Genomic DNA, 21737 nt, shown 5'->3' with positions numbered 1-21737 from the left:
TGCCCTCAATTTCAAACAAAGAACGACCAGACCTGATATATACTTAGACTGCTTCTGTCCTAAAGACCTTCAACAATTAATGTCAAAGGTCTTTTCAGCTAGCCATCTACCTGTCTCTTAGACCCCATTCCAACAAGGCTACTTAAAGAAGCGTTACACGTGGTTAACACTCCATTACTGGATATGATCAATATCTCTCTATTAACAAGTTATGTACCACGGCCATTTAAAACCTTTCCTGAAAAAATCCTCCCTCGATCTTGAAGTCTTAGCGAACTATAGATCTATATCTGATTTTTCCTTTCTCTCCAAGATCCTTGAGAAGGTAGTCGCTAATCACGGATGTGATTTTCTACATAGCTATAGTTTATTTGAGGACTTTCAGTCAGATTTTAGAAAGCATCAAAGCACAGAGACGGCACTGGTGAAAATGACTATTGACCTAACTGCTACAGACAAAGGACTTGTCTCTGTACTTTGTGTTTTACTAGATCTTAGTGTTGCATTCAACACCATTGACCGTCCCATACTGTTACAGAGACTGGAACAATAATTTGGCATTAAAGGAATCACACTAAGTTTGTGTAATTCATATTTATCTGATCAATCTCAATAATGTTAACAATAAATACTATAGCCATGGCGTTCCACAGGGCTCAGTGCTTGGACCAATTATATTCTTCTTATATATGCTTCCTCTAGGCAATATTATTAGGAAATACTCAATTAACTTTCATTGTTATGCAGATGACACTTCCAAACTTAATTATCCTGGGATATAGCTACTCTGGGTGGTATTGTCCTGGCCTCTAGCACTACTGTCAGAAACATAGGAGTCATTTTGATCAGGATGTATCTTTTAATTCCCACTTAAAAAAAACCTCAAGAACAGCCTTTTTCATCTACGTAACATTGCTAAAATTTGGAATATCCTGTCTCAAAACTATTCTGAAAAACCGGTCCATGCATTTGTTACTTCCAGGCTGGACTACTGTAATTCTTCATTAGCAGGATGCTCAAATAAATTCCATAAGACTCTCCAGCTGACCTAGAATGCTGCAGCGCGTGTTCTGACAAGAACTAAGAAAAGAGATCATATTTCTCCTGTATTAGCTTCTCTGCATTGGCTTCCTGTAAAATTCAGGATTGGTTTTAATTTCTTCCTGTCCTACGAAGCAAATGTTGAAGAGCTCTTAGTGCCTTATTGTCCCACTAGAGCACTGTGCTCCCAGAATTAAGAGGTACTTGTGGTTCCTAGAGTCTCTAAAAGTAGAATTAGAAGAATACTACTGTGGAATCAGCTTCTGGTCTGGGTTTTGGAGGCAGACATTGTCACCACATTTAAGAGTTAAGTTAAAACCCTCCTCTTTGAAAAAGCTTATAGTTAGGGAGTGAGGTGTTTCAGCGTTTGCCTCAAACGGCCGGGGAGAGTGTTTAGCTGCAGACACGGCACCAATTCTCTTCTCTGCTTCTCTTCATAGTCGTCAGATTAATTTACCATATAATCAATAATATAATAAAACTAGAGAGAGGTAGTGCAGTACAGCCCAACCAGGCTTAGTTATGCTGTAATAGTTTTGAACTGCCAGGCGACACTTCCTTTGACACACTGATCTCCTCTCTCCATAGCAACATGTCTCAGCTTACTACAGAAAAAAATCCAGAAGCCAAAAGACTTGATTTTATATGAATTTATTTTCAGATATGTCTGAGTGTTGCACAGTATCGGTTTCATATTGCATCTTGTTACAGGCCTAATAACAGTAGACACTCATTTAACAGTTTCTTACCTTAACTTCCTCTTCAATCTGTCTTTTCAGCTCCTCAATCTTCTGTGTGAATCCCTGTTTGTCTCTGGTCAGCTGGGAGACAATAGCTTCTTTCTCTTCAACTCTACGGCTGAACTCACCTTGTGTGAAAGATAACCTACAATTACAGTTACAGTTACCTTTCAATAACCTACACAACAGATCATTAACTGTTAACATAAATGCCATATTCTGTCAGAAGACATGCTCCGGTGCACTTGAGTCATTGATTTGACCGGCATTTACATAATTCTTGGTCTTCAGTTTGCTTAGTTGGTCCTCAAGATTACGGCACATCTTTTCAAGATTTCCCTAACGAGTAAATAGAGATGAGATCAGTGATCAGGATTTATCTTTTTTATTAAGTATTTTTTTAACTATACTAATTTGGGCAATAAAATGGCATGTAATGCATTATGTACCTTTTGCTTTAGCAACATTCTCCATGTTGCTGGAGAGGTCCTTAATCTCCATCTTGCATTCCCTCTTTTCCTTCTCAAGCTCCTGCTTTTCACGCTTCTTGTTCATCTCAATCTGAGCAGCAGTGGCTCCACCGGCCTCTTCCAGCCTCTCACTGATCTCCTCAAGTTCCCTGGAGAGGTCAGCTCTCTGCTTCTCAACCTTGGCACGAGCAGCACGCTCAGCCTCAGTCTCCTCCTCTAGTTCCTCAATACGAGCCTGTTGAATATAGATGTGATGTCTTTCAGTCAACTTTCCCTTTTAATACACAAAATTTGAAACGTTTGCAGAAATGTTTAGTGTATTGCGATATATCACCTGGAGCTCCTTGATCTTCTTCTGAAGCTGAGCACCCAATGACTGCTCATCATCTATCTTGCTACGCAGCTGATTGCTTTTCAAAGTCTTAGTATAGATGATATACATAGAGTTCATGTAGTTGACCAAAATTGTTAAAAGAATGGTTATACAAATCTTCTCATCCGACTCCTGCTGTCCTTCTCAAGATCCTTGATGGATTCCTGGGCCAGTTTCAGATCACCCTCAAGCTTTCTCTTGGTTCTCTCAAGGTCCATACGGAGCTTCTTCTCTTGCTCCAGAGAAGAGTCTGCTGATGAACCTCCTGAAAGGCTTTCTTTTCCTTGGTCTCATCCTGATAGACCATCTCATCAGTCAGGTTCTTAACCTAATTGTTGTGTTTTAGCATCATCATTATATGATCATCATTATAATTTTAACTGATCTAATGGAAAGATTATTATTTACGAACCTTGTTCTCTGTGGCATCTGAGAACAGATGGTGATGTTAGCACATACACTTTAAGATGCATGAAAATGCACAACTGTCTGTCTTACAGAAGCTACTTGCGGCTGAGCAGATGATGTACTGGATGGTATATATGGCTTCCCTGAGGACAAGAAGTAGCTTTTATGGACACTATTGTTATTGATTTGATGAGCTGTTTTCAACATTCCTCCTCTCCATCATCTTCACGAACTATCTTCTCATGAGGTATCCACGGCATAAATCCTAAATCAAGGACACCCAGCAGACTGGCCTTGAAGAACACCTGTTTAAGCAAAAAATAAAAATAAATTTAGAATGAACTCAGACAGGGAATACTTCACACTCTGTAAAGCAAAAACTAAAAAGATTTTTACCTACCATGGTTCAAGGGTTTTATGTCAAAGGTGTTTTATAAATGTCCACATGGAGGTTTCTCTGCCTCTATACTAACAATATATCCCCTGGCACAAAACTCTATAATCACATAAATTGTTTTTAGATATTCTGCTTGGTATATAATATGTAATTAACAGAAAAACATGAACACTGTACTGAACAACCTAACCTTGGTCATTATTCGTCATTGAAATATGAAAGCCAGGTGTTTACCTTGGTGTGTACAAATTTGTAATCATCATGGTTTACATCAATTGACCCAAGAAGCTTCTCTGAAGCCTTTTTGTTGTCAATGAACTGGCGCTCGGGGATGACACTGGCATTCATACCTTATATATTGAGTTGTATGAGATAGTTAATGGTCATTGTGAGCATTTTCTTTTAATAATCATTATCAAACTTGTAAACAAATATTCATTGATACCTGTGCTTGAGGTCAGCATAGATGATTCTGCTGGGGAAACCTTTTCTGCAGATACTGATACCCTCCGGCACACCGTTACACCTGAGCTGGTGGATGACCAGGAAGTTCTCCATCAGACCTGTAAAAAATACATTTCTTAAGTACCAAATAAAGTAAACCATATTAACGAACTAAACGTCACTTCAAATAATCTCTTTAAATTATGTTCTCTATCGACCTGGAGTCTTTGACTCATTAGGAATCATGGAGCACACAAAGTGAGGATGGGTGCTCCTTACGTTAGTCATAACATAAATTGTTTATTAATTTACTTACACTTTCTAAATCAACTTGTGAACCATCCATAGATCCATAATTGGTTTGTAAATGATGTAATTCCTAATTTAGAAAGGGTGATTCCATCATTCCTAAAGTAGGACAATACAATCATAATACACAATTTAGACGTGGTTACTAATTAAGAAGAAAACATTTGTAACTGTGTTTATGAATTACATACTAATGTTTATAAGTAAGGGAACAGTGCTCTATAAATGGGAATTAAGTATACTTAAGTAATGCTTGATAGAGTAGGTATTATTATTATTATTGTAAAGTGTTACTGGTAAGGGTAAGAATCTTATTGCGATCCATGGTTGAGACCAAAACGCAAACAAGCGTTCATTTTAAATGGATCAAAGAGTTGAACATTAAAACTTTTGATAAAATGATTTCTCAATCTTTTTGACACAGGAATAATCAATAGGGCCTCATTTAATGATCTAAGTGCACGGTGTGAAGCACAGCGGAAAAAAGGGTCTATGCACCAGGGCTCATGGTTCAAAAGGGTCGTAGCTTACTTTGTGTCTTAATTATTCATTGGCGTGTTTTGGGCGTAACATGCAATAAACCAATCAGAGTGTCATCTCCTATTCCCTTTAAAAGCCAGGCGCGTTTGTATCTTGGCGCATTGCTATTGTGATTGTGGATTTGCACCATATTTAGGGCCTTAGCGCCAACAGCCCCGCCCCATATGCGTAAGCCACGCCCCTTTTTAATAACAACCTTTTCTTGTTCACTATTGTGTGAGGTATCATTGAACTCAACAGAGCGTTCCTTTTTTATTGCAATTGAAGGCACCTGAACACACCTCCACGTAAGAGCAGACCATGGACGCAGGTGCATTAGCTATTTAAATGACGTGGGTGCTCAACGGCCTTAATTTAGCAAAGACACTTATGTTGGGCTTCGCGCCGCACTGGGTCCAAGACAGGGCCCCAAGGGTTATCAAAACCACAAAACCCTAAAGTTTTTATTATGGAAATACTCTGATATATATACACTGATTGGAGACAATGCTGCCACTCAGCACCAAATTGAATTGCGTGACTCCTTCCAGGAATAAGATGAGTGCACAAAAGAAAAAATTGTGATTGTGCAATATGATGGCAAGCCATATGTTGGCCAGATCTTGGTAATTATGGAGATGAGATACAAATCAATTGCATGATCAAGAAAGGTGAGAAGAACCAGATTTGTCTGGTTGGACAACCCTGACTACATTTACTCTTCACGGCAGGAGATAATTAGTCTCATATCTGAACCAGAGACAGTACACCTTTCTCCTTGACTCCCAACTGGTTGATTGGTTTAATGATGATGTCAATCAGTAAATGCTTTTCTACTAACTCTAAGGTGGTCCACCTTAGAGTTAGTATAAGCATCTGATTAGGAACAATTCTTGAAATTGTGATTAAAAATTAAATTAAATAGACACATAAATTAAAGATTTAAAGTCATTAAGGTACCATCAAGGAGTCAAAGTGCTTGTTAAATATTTTGTTTGACACGGTTGATATTGATATTAGTTTTTTCATAAAAATAAAAAATGTCTTTCTTCTTTAATGCAATAATTTTCATTCCTGTCTTTCAGTGTGACATAATATCTTATAGTGTGACACACATAAAAGAACCAAACGTGTCTGTTCATATCGTGAATAATAGCAAGATAAAGACATCACTCCTCATAAAGTTTGCATAATTTGTATATTTAATTTGAAACAGTTTGGAAAGAATTCTATCTCGCATTTATTGAAACAATTTTAGTCCAAGTCATGTGAAAAAATAGTGTTATTCTATATTTTCTGTAATGTTTAATTATTTTTGAAGACTTTTTCTCTTTTTTTTGTCACGCTGTAGAACACATTTACACATTCAGTGTAAATGTACACATGTACACACAATGTACACATTTAGTTCAGTATAATGTTCAAAAAACAAGGACAATTTACAAAACTATTGACCCCTTAAATTTTCTCAAAAATCTGAATTCACATAAATGTGTAAATCTTTTCTTCAGAAACTGTTTTACAAAATATTATTTTAACTGCATATTTATCAACCACCCTATTGCACGTTAGGGCCACACTTACATACTAGAGACCTCATTATATATATACTGTGTATATATCTATGTATATATATATATATATATATATATATAATATTGGCCTTTTTTATATTATATATTATTGTAGATAGGAAAGGGGGTAGAGAGTTGAATTCAAACCCAGGCCACTGCCAAGGACACAGCACTGTATTGGGTGCTCTTTCTACCAGTGGGTCACCCCCACTTTTGAATTTAAAACAGTCCCCACCCTACAAAATAAAAAAACAATTTGCAGTGTACTTTAATGATGTCGCCAGCCATTCCAATAAAGGTTATAGAATTATGTTTTAGCCGTGTACATTATCTAAATCTCAGAGGGCATGGTTGTGCAAAAATAACAGACAATGCAATTTAAAACTACTTTAATGTGGTATATTTCACATCATATTGTATGATTAGAAACAGCCCATTAGCTGAAGTGCTTTACTCAGCTGCTTCTTTCCCCTGGAAGAAATAAAACAATTAATACATACAGTGGTTACGCGCCTACATACTGTAAACCTCACACTCTGTAAACGTTTTGTCTGTCATTAATTATATTAGGCTTATGGTAATTTTTTTCAGTTAAGAAATAAATTAGAGTTGGAGGAAATTCATTTAGTTACATTTTCATAAAGCTGATGTGTATATATTTACCTTGCCAGAGTCACGGCTCTTCGCTCTCAACTTGTTGACCTGGGACTCTGCGATGTCAGCGCGCTCCTCAGCCTCCTCCAGCTCATGCTGCACCTTCCTGCACTTGGACAGATGAGTGTTGGCCTGCTCCTCCTGAAAAACCACAGAGATTGACATTTTTGAATCTCCTATAAGACCAAAGGTATTCTTTGCTTGAAATAAATCTGCCACAGTATGAAGCTTTCAGTGTAAATCTATATATTGTCCTTACCGCCTCCTCAGCCTGCCTCTTGTAGGCCTTGACTTTAAGCTGCAACTTGTCAACTAGATCCTGGAGCCTGGTAACGTTTTTCTTGTCTTCCTCAGTCTGTTAAAAATTAAAATTAAAATGAATAAATATTTTTTGTCAAGAATGTTAAATTGATTTGTATGTTAACTATCAAAGTGACTTTACCTGATAGGTGAGCTCCTTTACCCTCCTCTCATATTTGCGAACACCCTTAATGGCATCTGCTCCGCGTCTCTGCTCAGCATCAACCTCTGCCTCCAGTTCACGCACCTTCAATGAATAATAAGGCAGTAAGTACCCATTTCTTCCTTCAAAAGTCTTGCTTTAGCTCTGCAATTTCTTAAAATGGTTTTCTTACCCTGGACTCCAGTTTCTGGAGCTGCTTCTTGCCACCCTTCATGGCCAGGTTCTCAGCCTCATCCAGGCGGTGCTGCAGGTCCTTAACAGTGACCTCCAGGTTCTTCTTCATCCTTTCCAGGTGGGAGCTGGTATCCTGCTCCTTCTTCAGCTCCTCAGCCATCATAGCAGCCTAGAGGAGAAGGAATACAATATTAATTAAAAACATCTTGGAAAATTTGAAAAAGTAAGAAGAAATGCAATTTAAACCTACATCAGTGATGGCCTTCTTGGCCTTCTCTTCTGCATTCCTCGCTTCCTGAACAGTGTCATCCACTTCACTCTGGACTTGGACCAGGTCAGCCTCAAGCTTCTTCTTGGAGTTCAGAAGGCTTGTGTTCTAAAAGGCAAAAAGAGATTTTGGCACGTAAGTCATCATATGACATATTTTCACATGTTATTTGAATTGTCATTAGATTTTTGAATTATTGAAGAAAAGATTAGGCTTGTTCACCTGAGAGTGCAGAAGTCCAACACGCTCACTGGCGTCCACCAGCTCCTGCTCTGCAGTTTTGCGACTTCTCTCTGTCTGTTCCAGAGCAACTCTAAGTTCCTCAATTTCAGCTACCATCAGACCGTTCCTGCGATCCACCATAGCAGCTTGTTCCTTGAACTCCTCCTGGGCTCTGATAGCATCATCAAGGTGCAGTTGTGCATCCTAGTAAACAAAACATCAGTAAAGTTAAATAAATGCCAAAATGTACCTACACTGCCCATGGTCTCTGCAACAACTCTGTGTAACAACCAGAGATGGGAAGTAACAAAGTACAAATACTTTGTTACTGAACTTCAGGATATTAAAACCTGGATGACCTGTAATTTTCTAATGTTAAACTCAGATAAAACTGAAGTTATTGCTCTGGGGCCCAAGCATCTCCGTGACGCACTATCAAAAGAGATAGTTACTCTGGATGGCATCACCCTGGCCTCCAGCACCACTGTGAGGAATCTTGGAGTTATCTTTGATCAGGACATGTCCTTTAATTCCCACATACAGCAAATTTCAAGGATTGCCTTTTTTCACCTATGTAATATTGCAAAAATCAGGAATATCCTGTCTAAAAATGATGCAGAAAAACTAGTCCATGCATTTGTTACTTCTAGACTGGATTACTGCAATTCTTTGTTATCAAGCTGCTCGAAAAAATCCATAAAGACTCTACAGCTGATCCAGAATGCTGCAACATGTGTTCTGACAGGAACCAGGAAAAGAGACCACATCTCTCCTGTTTTAGCTTCTCTGCATTGGCTTCCTGTAAGATCTAGAATAGAATTTAAAATCCTTCTTCTCACCTACAAAGCTCTTCATGGTCAGGCACCATCTTATCTTAAAGAGCTCATAGTACCTTACAACCCTACAAGAGCACTACGCTCCCAGAATGCAGGTTACTTGTGGTTCCTCGAGTCTCTAAAGTAGAACGGGAGCCAGAACGTTCAGTTATCAGGCTCCTCTCCTGTGGAACCAGGTTCCAGTTGGGGTTCGGGAGGCAGACACCGTCTCCATATTAAGAGTGGGCTTAAGACTTTCCTCTTTGATAAGCTTATTGTTAGGGCATCAATTGAATATTGTTAGGGAGTGAGGAGTCGCCAGCGTCCGCCTAACACGGCCCACCTGCTTATCGTCATAGTTGTCTGATTTATCTATCATATAATCAAGCATATAATAAACTAAAGGGAGACTTGGCATACAGCCCGATCCAGTTGGGGAGAGTTCTAGCCTGACCAGGCCCCTCTCTTTACCCTGTCTCTCTTGGTTATGCTTTGATAAAGCTTATAGTTAGGGCAAAGAATTGAATATTGTTAGGGAGTAAGGAGTGGCAGCGTCCGCCTAATTCGGCCCACCTGCTTCTCGTCATAGTTGTCAGATTTATCTACCATATAATCAAGCATTTAATAAAACTAAAGGGAGACTTGGCATACAGACCGATCCGGTTGGGGAGAGTTCTAGCCTGACCAGGCTCCTCTCTTTACCCTGTCTCTCTTGGTTTTGCTATAATAGTTTTAGACAGCTGGGGACTTCCTTTGACACACTGAGTTCCTCTCTCCTCTATCTTCCTATCTTTTCATTTATGTGCATCCATGTCGCAGAAATGCGTGTTACTAACCTAGCTCTGGGGAGTCATTCCCCAAAGTCCTTATGTTCTTTTTTCCCCAGCATGTTCCCTCGGATCAGGGATGCTCCAAAATCATGGTAGCAGCTGTCGCCATGGTCCCGCTACACGTTCTGCGGTGCTAGGTTCATCTGCTACACTCTGAACTATTACAAAGAACTGCTACAAACTACTATTTTTTCTATTTTTGTTATTTCCACTAACCCCAACCGGCCCGTCAGACGCCGCCTACCAAGAGCCTGGGTCTGTCCCAGGTTTCTGCCTAAAAGGAAGTTTTTCCTCGCCACTGTCGCACTGTTGCTTGCTCTGGAGGAAACTACTAGAACTGTTGGGTCCTTGTAAATTCTGGAGTGTGGTCTAGACCTACTCTATCTGTAAAGTGTCTTGAGATAACTCTTGTTATGAATTGATACTATAAATAAAATTGAATTGAATTAAGTAGATTTTTCTGATATTTTTTAATATTGGTACTTTCTATTCCTTACATTTTACAAAATTGGCTCGTTACTTTAGTTTTGTACAAAAGGTCGTCATGTCGGAGAATAGTGCGGACACACATATCACACCACTAGCGGGCGCGCACGGCACGCAGAGAAAAAAGTGAGAGAAAAGAAAAAGAGACTAGCTGTCCGCAGGATAATCAGTTGACATTGTGTGTTTGAGTCCTTGAGAACTGTAAGTTGTATAACTTATGTTGACAGTTCATTAAGCCTGTTTTTGTGGTGGTCTGTAGTTCTGGCACATTTAAAGTAAGTTAGCTAGTGATGTTGTTTGTGTTCTAAACCTGTCAGCTAGGTTGCACCTGGCTGTTGATTCATAATGGCAATTGTTGAACGCCCTTGCTCATGTTTGTATTTTAGGTGCATTATTTACATGCTACAGTAGTTACACTGCATTAAGATAACGGAATAAATAGTGGGTTTATTATTTACTAACATACATGATTCCTATGCATTGCGTATGGTAGCCTTAACAATGTCATTTATTTCTTTGCAGAACTACACACGCACACCCATAGCAGAGCTACCCACGGCCATGTTAGCACTGTTGCTTGATTTAATAAATCATCAAAATAGAGAAATTGTTTCCATCCGTGTGTTAACAGACACACCTGGGGCAAAGTTGGAAACCAGAATGAGCTTTAAATATAGTCCTAATTTAGTCCTCACTAAGAAGTTCCAAATAATTTCACTGGAGTTACCATTACTATTGTTTGAGTTATCACTACCGAATTCAATCTAATTGTCAATACAGTAGGCTACTGTGCGTTGCACTTGATGCGCCACTACAAGACAACTCAACAGATTCCCAATCATCCAATTTCAATTTCGATTCAATTCATTTATAGTATCAATTCATAACAAGCGTTATCTCAAGACACTTTACAGATAGAGCAGGTCTAGACCACACTCCAGAATTTACAAGGACTTGTCTTTCATCCTTGTCTTTATCTGAGAGAGATGTTTGTGGTAGTAGACTATGCATCAAGAATGACTTCTTGTGAATGTACTGCGTAATTCTAAAATATAGGTAACTTCTTAATTAATGTCTGTTTAGTAATTCATATTTTAACCTTTATTTTTTTCAGAAGCCATATTTGACAACACCCACATGCATGTAGATTTGTTTAAATGTTAAGGGGTAGATCAAAAAAGATAAACTGGATCTGTGAATGCTCACAGAATCAAAACTGAATTCATACCTTGCTACTCAGTCAGAATCGTATTAACCTGGAGTCCCAGTCCTTGTCACAATAATCATATATGTGATGTTGTAGGCCTATTGGCAGACATCCATTTAATTTGTAGCCAATGGCATATAAAGAGGCTTTTTCGATGTCTACTGAAGTTTCTCAGCTTGCACTCTAAAAAATCATCGTCATTCGCAAAGCTTCTTTTACTTTTGTACTTTAAGTAAATTTCCAAGCCTGTACTTGGCCTGTACAGTTACTTTTATTTGAGTAAATAAGTTAAATCAGTTCTTCTACTTGAGTACGGGAAGTGAGTACTTTTGCCATCTCTGGTAACAGCTCGGTGCCTAACAATACCTTCAGTTGCGCCTGCACATTCCTCAGCTGCTTCTGGGACTCAGCAGCCTGGCGATTGGCGTGGCTCAGCTGAATCTCCATCTCATTCAGGTCTCCCTCCATCTTCTTCTTGATTCTCAGGGCATCGTTCCTGCTCCTGACCTCAGAATCCAGATTGCTCTGCATGGAGTCAATCACCCTCTGGCTGTTCCTCTTGATCTGCTCCATCTCCTCATCTTTCTCTGCCAGCTTCCTGTCCACCTCACCCTTAATCTGGTTGAGCTCCAGCTGGACACGCAGGATCTTAGACTCCTCGTGTTCCAGAGTTCCCTGATGATATCAAAGAATTAAATGTTGATCTCTGCCTTTAAACCTTTCTCCATGATTGGGAGTTTTCTCAGAATATATTCTCAGAAAAAAGTACCTCAGCCTCTTCAAGAGCTGTCTGGATCTCAGCCTTCTCAGTCTCCACCTGCTTCTTGGTCTTCTCCAGCTCATGGATGCTCTTGCTAGTCTCACCAATCTGTTCAGTCAGATCTGAGATCTCCTCTGCAGAGAGATGCATGTGTTTTATATTGTTCAGCCTTAAAATTTGAAGTATATCCACTTTATTCTTACACCTGTTATATACAATGCAACTGCTACATAATGTAGAACTCACGTTGCAGGTTCTTGTTTTCACGCTTCATGGTCTCCAGCTGATCCAGAGATTCCTCATAAGAGTTCTTCATCTTGAACAGCTCAGTGCTGAGAGAGCGAGCCTCCTTCTGTGCTCCTTCGAGCTCTGCCTGACCCTCCTCATACTTCTGTTTCCACTCTGCCAACACCTGAATAACACCATTAATACAGAAATGTGGGAAAAAATAAATATGACTGTCATTGTTTGTATGGCTTGGCCACACAAAGTTAACAATGCTTCTGTGTCAAAGTTCCTCTGCTCTTACCCCTGAATAACACCATTAATACAGTTCAATTGGTTATGTAGCAATATGATATATCATATTAAATTATATATACATAGTATTTTTTGTATGGCTTGGCCACACAAAGTAAACAATGCTACCTTGTCAAAGTTCCTCTGCTTCTTGTCCAGGTTGGCAGCCAGCCCATTGGCCCTTTCCACATCAATCATGAGGTCCTCCACCTCACTCTGGAGCCTCTGTTTGGTTTTCTCAAGAGAAGCACACTTGGAATTCACTGCCTCAATCTGCTCCTCAGCCTCCTGAAGACGCTGAGCCAGCTTTTTCCTGTAGGTAAGATTTGTTTCCCACTATAAACTATGAAGTTACCTGAAACCTTGGTAACAAGAATCTAAAACATGAGTTCTTAACATATTATGTAACAAATAGGAAAATACTTATAAGACATACATAACAAAACATTGTAAGAAATTGCATCTCAGAAGGTGGAGCTCATATTCAAGTTAAGGACTAGACGGCTATGTCTTCACCACAATAAATGTTATTTTTGAATTTAGCCCACAGCTGTAACACTGGTGTTATGCCCACACAGGGAATGTTGCATTGTGTTTTTTTAAAGCCTTAATATTCTTAGTATAGTGAGTATATTTCAAAATAGAAATCGTTGGAAAAAGAGGATACATTTATAATTTGCTTAGTCTTATATTTGAGCCATTATGGTCACAACCTGTTTTTAAGGATCTGAATGAACATATAAAGGCAGAACAGGTAAATGTTTGTTCCAAATTACAATGTCAAACAAAAAAAACAAAACTGTATGTTTATTTGTTTTTTTTTGGTTGGTATTTAAGTATAAGTAGCAAGGAATTGTCAGTTGACTTATGCTAAAATACTACACTTCAATTGTTTGAATGTTACTCACTTGGATTCCTCAAGCTCCTCAGTGCGCTGGATAGCATCAGTTTCATACTTAGCTCTCCACTGAGCCACCTCACTGTTGGCCTTGGACATTCCACGCTGCAGCTCAGCCTTGGCCTCTTGCTCCTCCTCAAACTGCTCCCTCAGCAGATCACAGTCATGGCGGGCTGATTGCAGTCCATGGGCAAGAGCATTCTTGGCCTGGTGTAAGACATATGATTGAATTTATGAAATTCCTGAATCCCGAACGAATAATACAAATACACACCAACAGTTTCTTACCTTAACCTCCTCTTCAATATGTCTTTTCAGCTCCTCAATCTGCTGTGTGTATGCCTGTTTGCCTCTGGTCAGCTGGGAGACAAGAGCTTCTTTCTCTTCAACTTGACGGCTGAACTCACCTTGTGTGAAAGATGTCATGATGCATTATTTATTATTATTACATGTTTTTGTCACGTTTCTTAATAACATACACAACAGATCATTAACTGATAGCTTGTAGATACCATTTTCTGTCAGGAGACGTGCTCTCTGTGCACTTGTGTCATTGATTTGACGGACATTTTCATCATTTTTGGTCTTCAGTTCACTAAGTTGGTCCTCAAGAGTACGGCACATCTTTTCAAGATTTCCCTAATTAAAAGAGTATGAGATAAGTAAAGAGGATTTAGTAAGGATTTATCTTTAATATTAATTACATAATTTATTACCAAAATAAGTATACCTCTTTGGGTAATAACATAGCATGTAATGCATTGTGTACCTTTGCTTTAGCAACATTCTCCATGTTGCTGGAGAGGTCATCAATCTCCATCCTGTATTCACTCTTTTCCTTCTCAAGCTTCTGCTTTACACGCTGGAGGTTGTCGATCTGCTCTCCCAGCTCAGCAACGCTGTCAGCCTGCTTCTTGCGAAGAGCAGCAGCAGTTGCTTCATGCTGCAGAGTGGACTCCTCAAGATCACGACGGAGCTTCTGGAACTCGGCTTCACGCTTCTTGTTCATCTCAATCTGAGCAGCAGTGGCTCCACCAGCCTCCTCCAGCCTCTCACTGATCTCCTCAAGTTCCCTGGAGAGGTCAGCTCTCTGCTTCTCAACCTTGGCACGAGCAGCACGCTCAGCCTCAATCTCCTCCTCCAGTTCCTCAATACGAGCCTGTGGAATATAGATGTGATGTCTTTTAGTCAACTTTAACTTTTAATACCTAAAATTGGAAACACATCCAGAAATGTTTTAACACAATGTCACCTGGAGCTCCTTGATCTTTTTCTGAAGCTGAGCACCCAGTGACTGCTCGTCTTCAACTTTGCTAAGGAGCTGACTGATTTCAAAGTCCTTTCTGTGAGATTTATATAGTACAGAGTTAATGAGTTAATACAGTTGACCACAATTTCTTTTTCATAGAGCTCTTGTATAAATTTAAAAACGTTTACTTTTTGATCTTCTCATCAGACTGCTGCTTCTCATTCTCAAGATCCATGATGGATTCTTGGGCCATTTTCAGATCACCCTCAAGCTTTCTCTTGGCTCTCTCAAGGTCCATACGGAGCTTCTTCTCTTGCTCCAGAGAACCTTCAAGCTAAGAAATAGGATGAGTTTTTAATTATCACATTCAAGAAGAGTCTTGCTTTGCCAGTCCAAGAGACTTTGTAAACTTACATCATCCACTTGCTGCTCAAGCTTGGTCTTGGCCTTGGTCAGAGTATTGACTTTGTCTTCCTCTGCCTGCAGGTCATCAAGAGTCTGCTGATGAGCCTCCTGAAGGGCTTTCTTTTCCTTGGTCAGCTTAGCAATGCTCTCATCTTGAGAGGCCATCTCCTCAGTCAGGTTCTTCACCTAAGTGTGCAAGAAAGATCTTGTATTCAAATGGTCCACATCAGAATTTTAACTGATCTGATGGACAGATTATTATTTAGGAACCTTATTCTCTGTGGCATGTTTCTCTTTTTCCACTTTGGCCAAGGTAAGCTCCAGGTCATCAATATCCTTCTTGAGCTCAGAGCATTCATCCTCCAGCTTTCTCTTCTTGGCAGTGAGCTCAGCATTGCTTTCCTCTTCATCTTCTAGTCTCTCACTTGTCTCTTTGAGTTTGGCCTCCATCTGAATCTTACTCTTGATAAGTCCCTCACATCTCTCTTCAGCATCATTCAGATTCTCTGATTCCTAATACATTTTTATAATAATAGAAATTAAGTGTTAACACAACCACCATAAACAAATCAAACATGAAAAAGCAGAACTGTCTGTTAAAAGTTTACTTACAGATGCTACTTGCAGCTGCAAGTCGTTCTTTTCCTGCAGAAGGGACACCATCTTCTCCTCCAGTTCCTTCTTCTTGGCCAGGGCAGCAGCCAAGTCAATTTTCATCTTATCATAGTTCTCTTTCATATTTGCCAGCTCCTTCTCAGTTTCAGCAGTCTTCAGCAGAGGCTTAATCTTGTAGTACACCTTCATCCATGGCCAGTGTTTGACATTCATGAATGAGCGGATATTGTATTCAATGGTATATATGGCTTCCCTGCAGACAACAAATAGCTGTTATGGACAATATTGGTCTTGATGACTGATAACATGATTCAGAATGAGCTGTTTTCAACATGCCTTCTCTCCATCATCTTCATAAACTCCTTTCTCATGAGGAAACCACGGCACAAACCCTGAGTCATGGTTACCAGAGTTGCCAGTTTTTCATCTCTCATTTCCTCAAGGACACCCAGTAGACCGGCCTTGAAGAACACCTATTTAAGCAAAATTTAAAAATGAATGTAGGATGAGCTCAGATACTACTTTACAACCTGTTAAACAAAAGACTAAAAAATGTCACCTACCCCAGATGGTTCAGAGGTTTTAAGGCAAAGATGATTTATAAATGGCCACATGCTGGCTGTTCTGGCTCTAAAATAACAATAAATCACTTGTTTCTCGGCACCAAACTCTACAATCACACAAGTAGTTTCTAGATATTCTGCGTTAATATATTAGCAGATATTATACAGTTACTGTTAACAGAAAAAACTGGACTGAACAACCTAATCTCCTTGGTCAGTTTCTACAGTAAAATAAGGAAAGTGTGGTATTTACCTTGGTGTGTCCGAATTTGTACTCTTCATGATTAACATCAATTGACCCAAGCAGCTTCTCTGAAGCCTTCTTGTTGTCAATAAACTGGCCCTCGGGGATGACACTGGCATTCAGCACCTTGTACCTGTTTATATAGGAGAGTTAATGGTCAGTGTGAGCATTTTCTTTTAATAATCTGTATCAATTGTTTTCTTAAAAATCCATTGGTACCTCTGCTTGAAGTCAGCATAGAGGATTCTGCTGGGGAAACCTTTTCTGCAGATTCTGATACCCTCCAGCACACCGTTACACCTGAGTTGGTGGATGACCAGGAAGTTCTCCATCAGACCTGTACAAAATACATTTCTTAATTACTTCTTTCAGTGATTAGTCTTTGTTAATTCAACACAAACAATTTATTAACAATATTAACAAAACAAAACCACTCCTCAAAGAATTATATTCTCTATGTACCTGGAGTCTTTGATTCATTGGGAATCAGGCAGCGCACAAAGTGAGGATGGGTGCTCCTCAAGTTAGTCATCAGCTTGCCCAAGTTCTCCTGTAGATCAAATATACTTATTATGACCTGTTACAATTGTGAATTTGAGCGTAAACTGATATATATACAGTAAATGATACATTATACATAAAATGTTAAAGCTTCTTACCCTAAACTGTGATGACACAGTCTGCATAGAACCACCCTTCTTCTTGCCTCCTTTCTTGGTAGTATCTGTTGATAGTTTTAAGTAGGCATGTTTTTTAGAATGACAAATAAAATATACATTTACACATGCTCAAGTTAGTTAAAAATATACAGTATAACCTAAAAATATGTTTTAGTTTACGGTAATTACTATCATACCCTCAACAATAAGAGGAAAGCAGATAGAAAGCAGTTTCACTGGAGATTTCTGGTACAGCTGACAGACGGAGTCATTCAGTGGATCCTTGTTCTTTTCCAGCCAGCCATTGATATTGTAGTCCACGGTACCGGCGTAGTGCACCAGGGAGAAGTGGGCCTCAGCCTTGCCTTTGGCGGGCTTAGGCTTCTCAAATGCTTTAGTTTTGCCAAGATGCTGGTCATACAGCTTGTTCTTGAAGGATGTGTCTGTGGCCTTGGGGAACATGCACTCCTCTTCAAGGATGGAGAAGATGCCCATGGGCTTAAAAAAAGTAGGAAGAAGTATGTCATTTAGTGACACGTCAAGTCAAATTAAGAACAATCTACCTACACACAAGCGCAGTACAGCACCCTCACGTGCAGTAGAGTAGCTGGCCCAGGAGTTGCTACATTGCCACAAGGCTCATTGATTTCAATTCAACAGCTACCGGTGTCAAGCCAAAAAGTAATCATCCGTCTAAAACTGAATCCGCAATGTTCTCTGTCAGGTAAATGTAGTAGTAAATGTTCTGTATTTATATAGCGCTTTTCCAGTCTTAACAACTGCTCAAAGCGCTTTTACATCTACAGGAAACATTCACCATTCACACACACTGTGGCCCGGGCTGCCGTACAAGGTGCCACCTGCTCATCAGATAAACATTCACACTCCGATGCGCAGCACCGGGGGCAACTTGGGGTTCAGTGTCTTGCCCAAGGACACTTCGACAATGACTGCAGGGGCGGTGATCGAACCACCAACTTTCCGATTGGCAGGCAACCGCTCTACCACTGAGCCACAGCCGCCCCTAGTGCAGTGTTTTCCTCTTAATGATGAGTACACAGTAAGGCAGTAGTATACAATAAATTATTTTAAAATATAGTGGTTCTGGAGGAAGCTAAAAGCAGCAATACAGAAGGCCAAGCAATCAGCCCATTCCAAACAGGCATGTTTTGAACGGGCACTGCACTAGTTATATATTATCACTAAATTAATTGATTACCTTTTCAATGAGCTCAATGCAGGCAGCCAAGTCCATGCCAAAGTCAATGAACTCCCAGACAATACCCTCCTTCTTGTACTCCTCTTGCTCCAGGACAAACATGGTGTGGTTGAAAAACTGTTGCAGTTTCTCATTGGTGAAGTTGATGCACAGCTGTTCCAAGGTGTTGAACTGTGAGGGGGCAATCATCAGTTTAATTTCTTGTAGGAAATAAGGATTCTGTCATGAAAAGTGGGCTCCTGAATTGTTTAAAATAATGCTTACATCAAAGATTTCAAAGCCAGCAATGTCCAGGACACCAATGTAGAACTGTCTTGCTTGTTTAGTGTCCAACATCTGGTTAATACGAACAACCATCCACAAGAACATCCTCTCATAGATAGCCTTGGCCAGGGCAGTCACTGAGTTCATCACCTGAATAATTTGATTAAAATCAGTCAACCATAGAATCATGGATTACTGGTAATCTCAGCTACGTCTAATGCAACTATAATGCAAGAAATCTACGTCTATCTGTTTTTTGTCTTTCTGTTTGTTCCTCACACAGTGTTCATACGTTATGAAAAAAAACTGGAAAAGTTATGGGATTTTAAAAATGCTAATTCCAGGCCTGGAAGAGTTTTTGAAAAGAAAAAAAAAAGTTTTGGAAACGTCATGAGATCTTTTAATAATCAATATTTCGAATTCCACTACGAGCCACATACATTGTCATTCATTTTATTATTAAACCTCTGAGGAGGATGAACGTAAACACAGATTTTTATTCTTATTGTGTAATGTTGACTAAGATTTTCAGGAATACATATGGAAATTTGCCGAAAACTCATGGAAAACTAATGAAAAAGTCATGGGAAAGTATTGGTTGAAATGCGTATGAACTCTGTTTGGAAAACTGTTCATCAGATTTACTTCGCAGATCCAATGGTTTGCATTGTCCAACTTGGTGCACATTTTGTGAACGGTCCATGCAAATCTCTGCATTGTTCAGAAGCCTACATGTAAAGAGACCATTTTAAGACACTATCCATCTATGCATGGTCAAAATTAGCGGTGGAAGAAGTATTAATTTTTTAAGAATGTATAAGTATTAATAATTATTTTTAAGTAACACTACATTGCAAAAACAGTCTACATGTTATTCACTTTTATGTTGCAGTTGGTAATTATTTGATATACTGCTGGGTAGCTTCATCTATAATATCATTTTAGTTAATTATATTTTTATATAATTAGCTGTCAAATAAAGTGGAGTGGAGTAAAGAGTACAATATTGTTCTCTTTGATATAGGAGCGTGTACTTTACAGTAAGTATAAAGTATCCTAAAATAGCAATACTCAAGTAACGTACAAGTATCTTAAACCTTTATAGTGCAGTACTTTGGAAATTATTAAAGTACTAAGTTCATCCCTGGTCAGAATGTTTACTGGTGCGGGTGGGAGTAGAACATATATTGCAGGAGCAGGCCATAATGGTCAGTAATCCAGCCGGGACAGGCAGGATGGGATTAAGAAAACAGTCCTGCGCATGCTCTACTCAGTAATCAATTGAGAGGGGACCCTTATTAACTGTTAAACTGCTGAACAGCATGCTGGTTACAGCTCACTCTCTGTTGCTCTCTACAGTATAGTCAGAAAACAGGAGAAAAAAGGGAGACCTAAGATGATACATTGCGGCAGATTCAAACATTTAGGCAACAGCAATGTAACTTATGGAATGAAAACTTTTCTTCCTGGAAATAGCCTTGTCCCAAACAGCTAGCTGTTAGCAAATCACTATATACCCCAGCATTGCTAGAGCATGCAACCATGACATGGAAGGTGTATTGCTCAGGAGCCACGAAAATGCAGTGTCAAGGGTGAAATTGATGTGATATATCTGAAAATATAACATCTGACATGGTTCTTCACTTATTCTACATTATGAATTTAGCAGTCAATGAATAAAACTCACCAAAAGTTGTAATAGATACACTGCCATTGTATTTCTATTTCCCAATAAGCCATTGGCTACAATATTTTAAAAGATCTAACATTACTAATATGTTTATTTTAGGATATTGATAATTCATATTTACCTGAGGTACAGTCTGTCCCTTGGTGACATACTCATTTCCAACCTTCACTCTGGGATAGCACAGAGCCTTGAGCATGTCAGCGGAATTCAGACCCAGCAAGTAAGCAACCTTGTCAGCCTCTGAAAATAGTTCAAGAATTTCCATCATGATGTAAACAGACACCAGTGAGATTAAGATCTTCATTACTGTTGATCACAAGCTATTCACTCTGAGCTGACATTAAACACTCACCCTCTGTGCCATCAGGCTCAGCCTGCTCCTCACGCTGCTTCTGCTTGAACTTCATATTACCATGGTGAAGCACAGCACCAGTTAACTTGTAGATGCTCACCTTCTCTTCATTAATGAAGCCCAGGATATCAATGGCATTCTGAATTCAAAAGTGGCCCACACATAACATATTCACTTTAGAAATTACACTTAAAGAGCAGTTTTGATGTTGATGTATTTGAAGTGATCACTTACATCAGTGGCTTCCAGCTCAACTTTGTCATCAATGCTGGCCACAGTGATCTGACCCATGCTACACATGGGGAAGTCGTAGGGGTTGGTGGTGATGAGGGCCATATCTGAAAATAAAAAGGTCAATATGTCAGAACATCTGTTTTGTATGAAAATAAGTAGGTTTAATGTGCAATATCTCAGTCTGCTTACCAATCAGCTCCGGTATGTGTGCAGTCATCATCTGATAGAAGATGTGGTACCTCTTTCATCAGGAAGCTGGAATGTCACTCTAGACTTCTCCAGCAGATCTACAAATATTGTTTATAAATCACATGCTGGCCAATTTTTAATTCCCGTCATTTGTATATGTGCTATGAATATTATTACTTACATGTCTCAATATCAGCACTAGCCAGTTTGCCAGTTGTGCCGAAATGGATTCTGATGAATTTACCCTGTTTGGAACAAAGGATTTTTAATGTCCCTTCACATTTGCAATCTGTAACGAGACCTCTTTCATGTGTAGAAATTGTTCCATACTTACAAAACGAGAAGAGTTGTCATTCCTAATAGTTTTGGCGTTACCATAGGCCTCCAGCAGGGGATTGGCTGCAATAATCTGATCCTCCAGTGACCCCTATAATCCAGGTTTAGAATTGCTATTAGAAAATTACTTTATTTTTTTCTCATGGA

The 21737-nt window shown here is 39.3% G+C and overlaps 1 long non-coding RNA gene and 2 pseudogenes across 1 annotated transcript; all 3 read right to left on the bottom strand.

Annotated features, from left to right (window-relative positions):
- Positions 1 to 2207: 2207 nt before the first annotated feature.
- Positions 2208 to 3292, bottom strand: LOC116693517 (myosin-7-like; annotated as a pseudogene).
- Positions 3293 to 3920: 628 nt separating this feature from the next.
- LOC116694444 (uncharacterized) lies at positions 3921 to 4161 on the bottom strand. The gene is made up of 2 exons (XR_004333151.1): positions 4092 to 4161; positions 3921 to 3992 (listed from the first exon to the last, which is right to left on the bottom strand). It is a non-coding gene; the product is annotated as an uncharacterized LOC116694444 (long non-coding RNA).
- A 2564-nt stretch (positions 4162 to 6725) lies between these two features.
- The window catches only part of LOC116694400 (myosin heavy chain, fast skeletal muscle-like), a 31347-nt pseudogene continuing 16335 nt past the window's right edge, over positions 6726 to 21737 (bottom strand).

This window comes from Etheostoma spectabile, chromosome 8 (genome assembly GCF_008692095.1).
Source record: "Etheostoma spectabile isolate EspeVRDwgs_2016 chromosome 8, UIUC_Espe_1.0, whole genome shotgun sequence".
In the NCBI taxonomy this organism is placed as follows: domain Eukaryota; kingdom Metazoa; phylum Chordata; class Actinopteri; order Perciformes; family Percidae; genus Etheostoma; species Etheostoma spectabile.
Note: the sequence above shows the minus strand (reverse complement) of the source record. Positions and strands in the feature narration are given on the sequence as shown.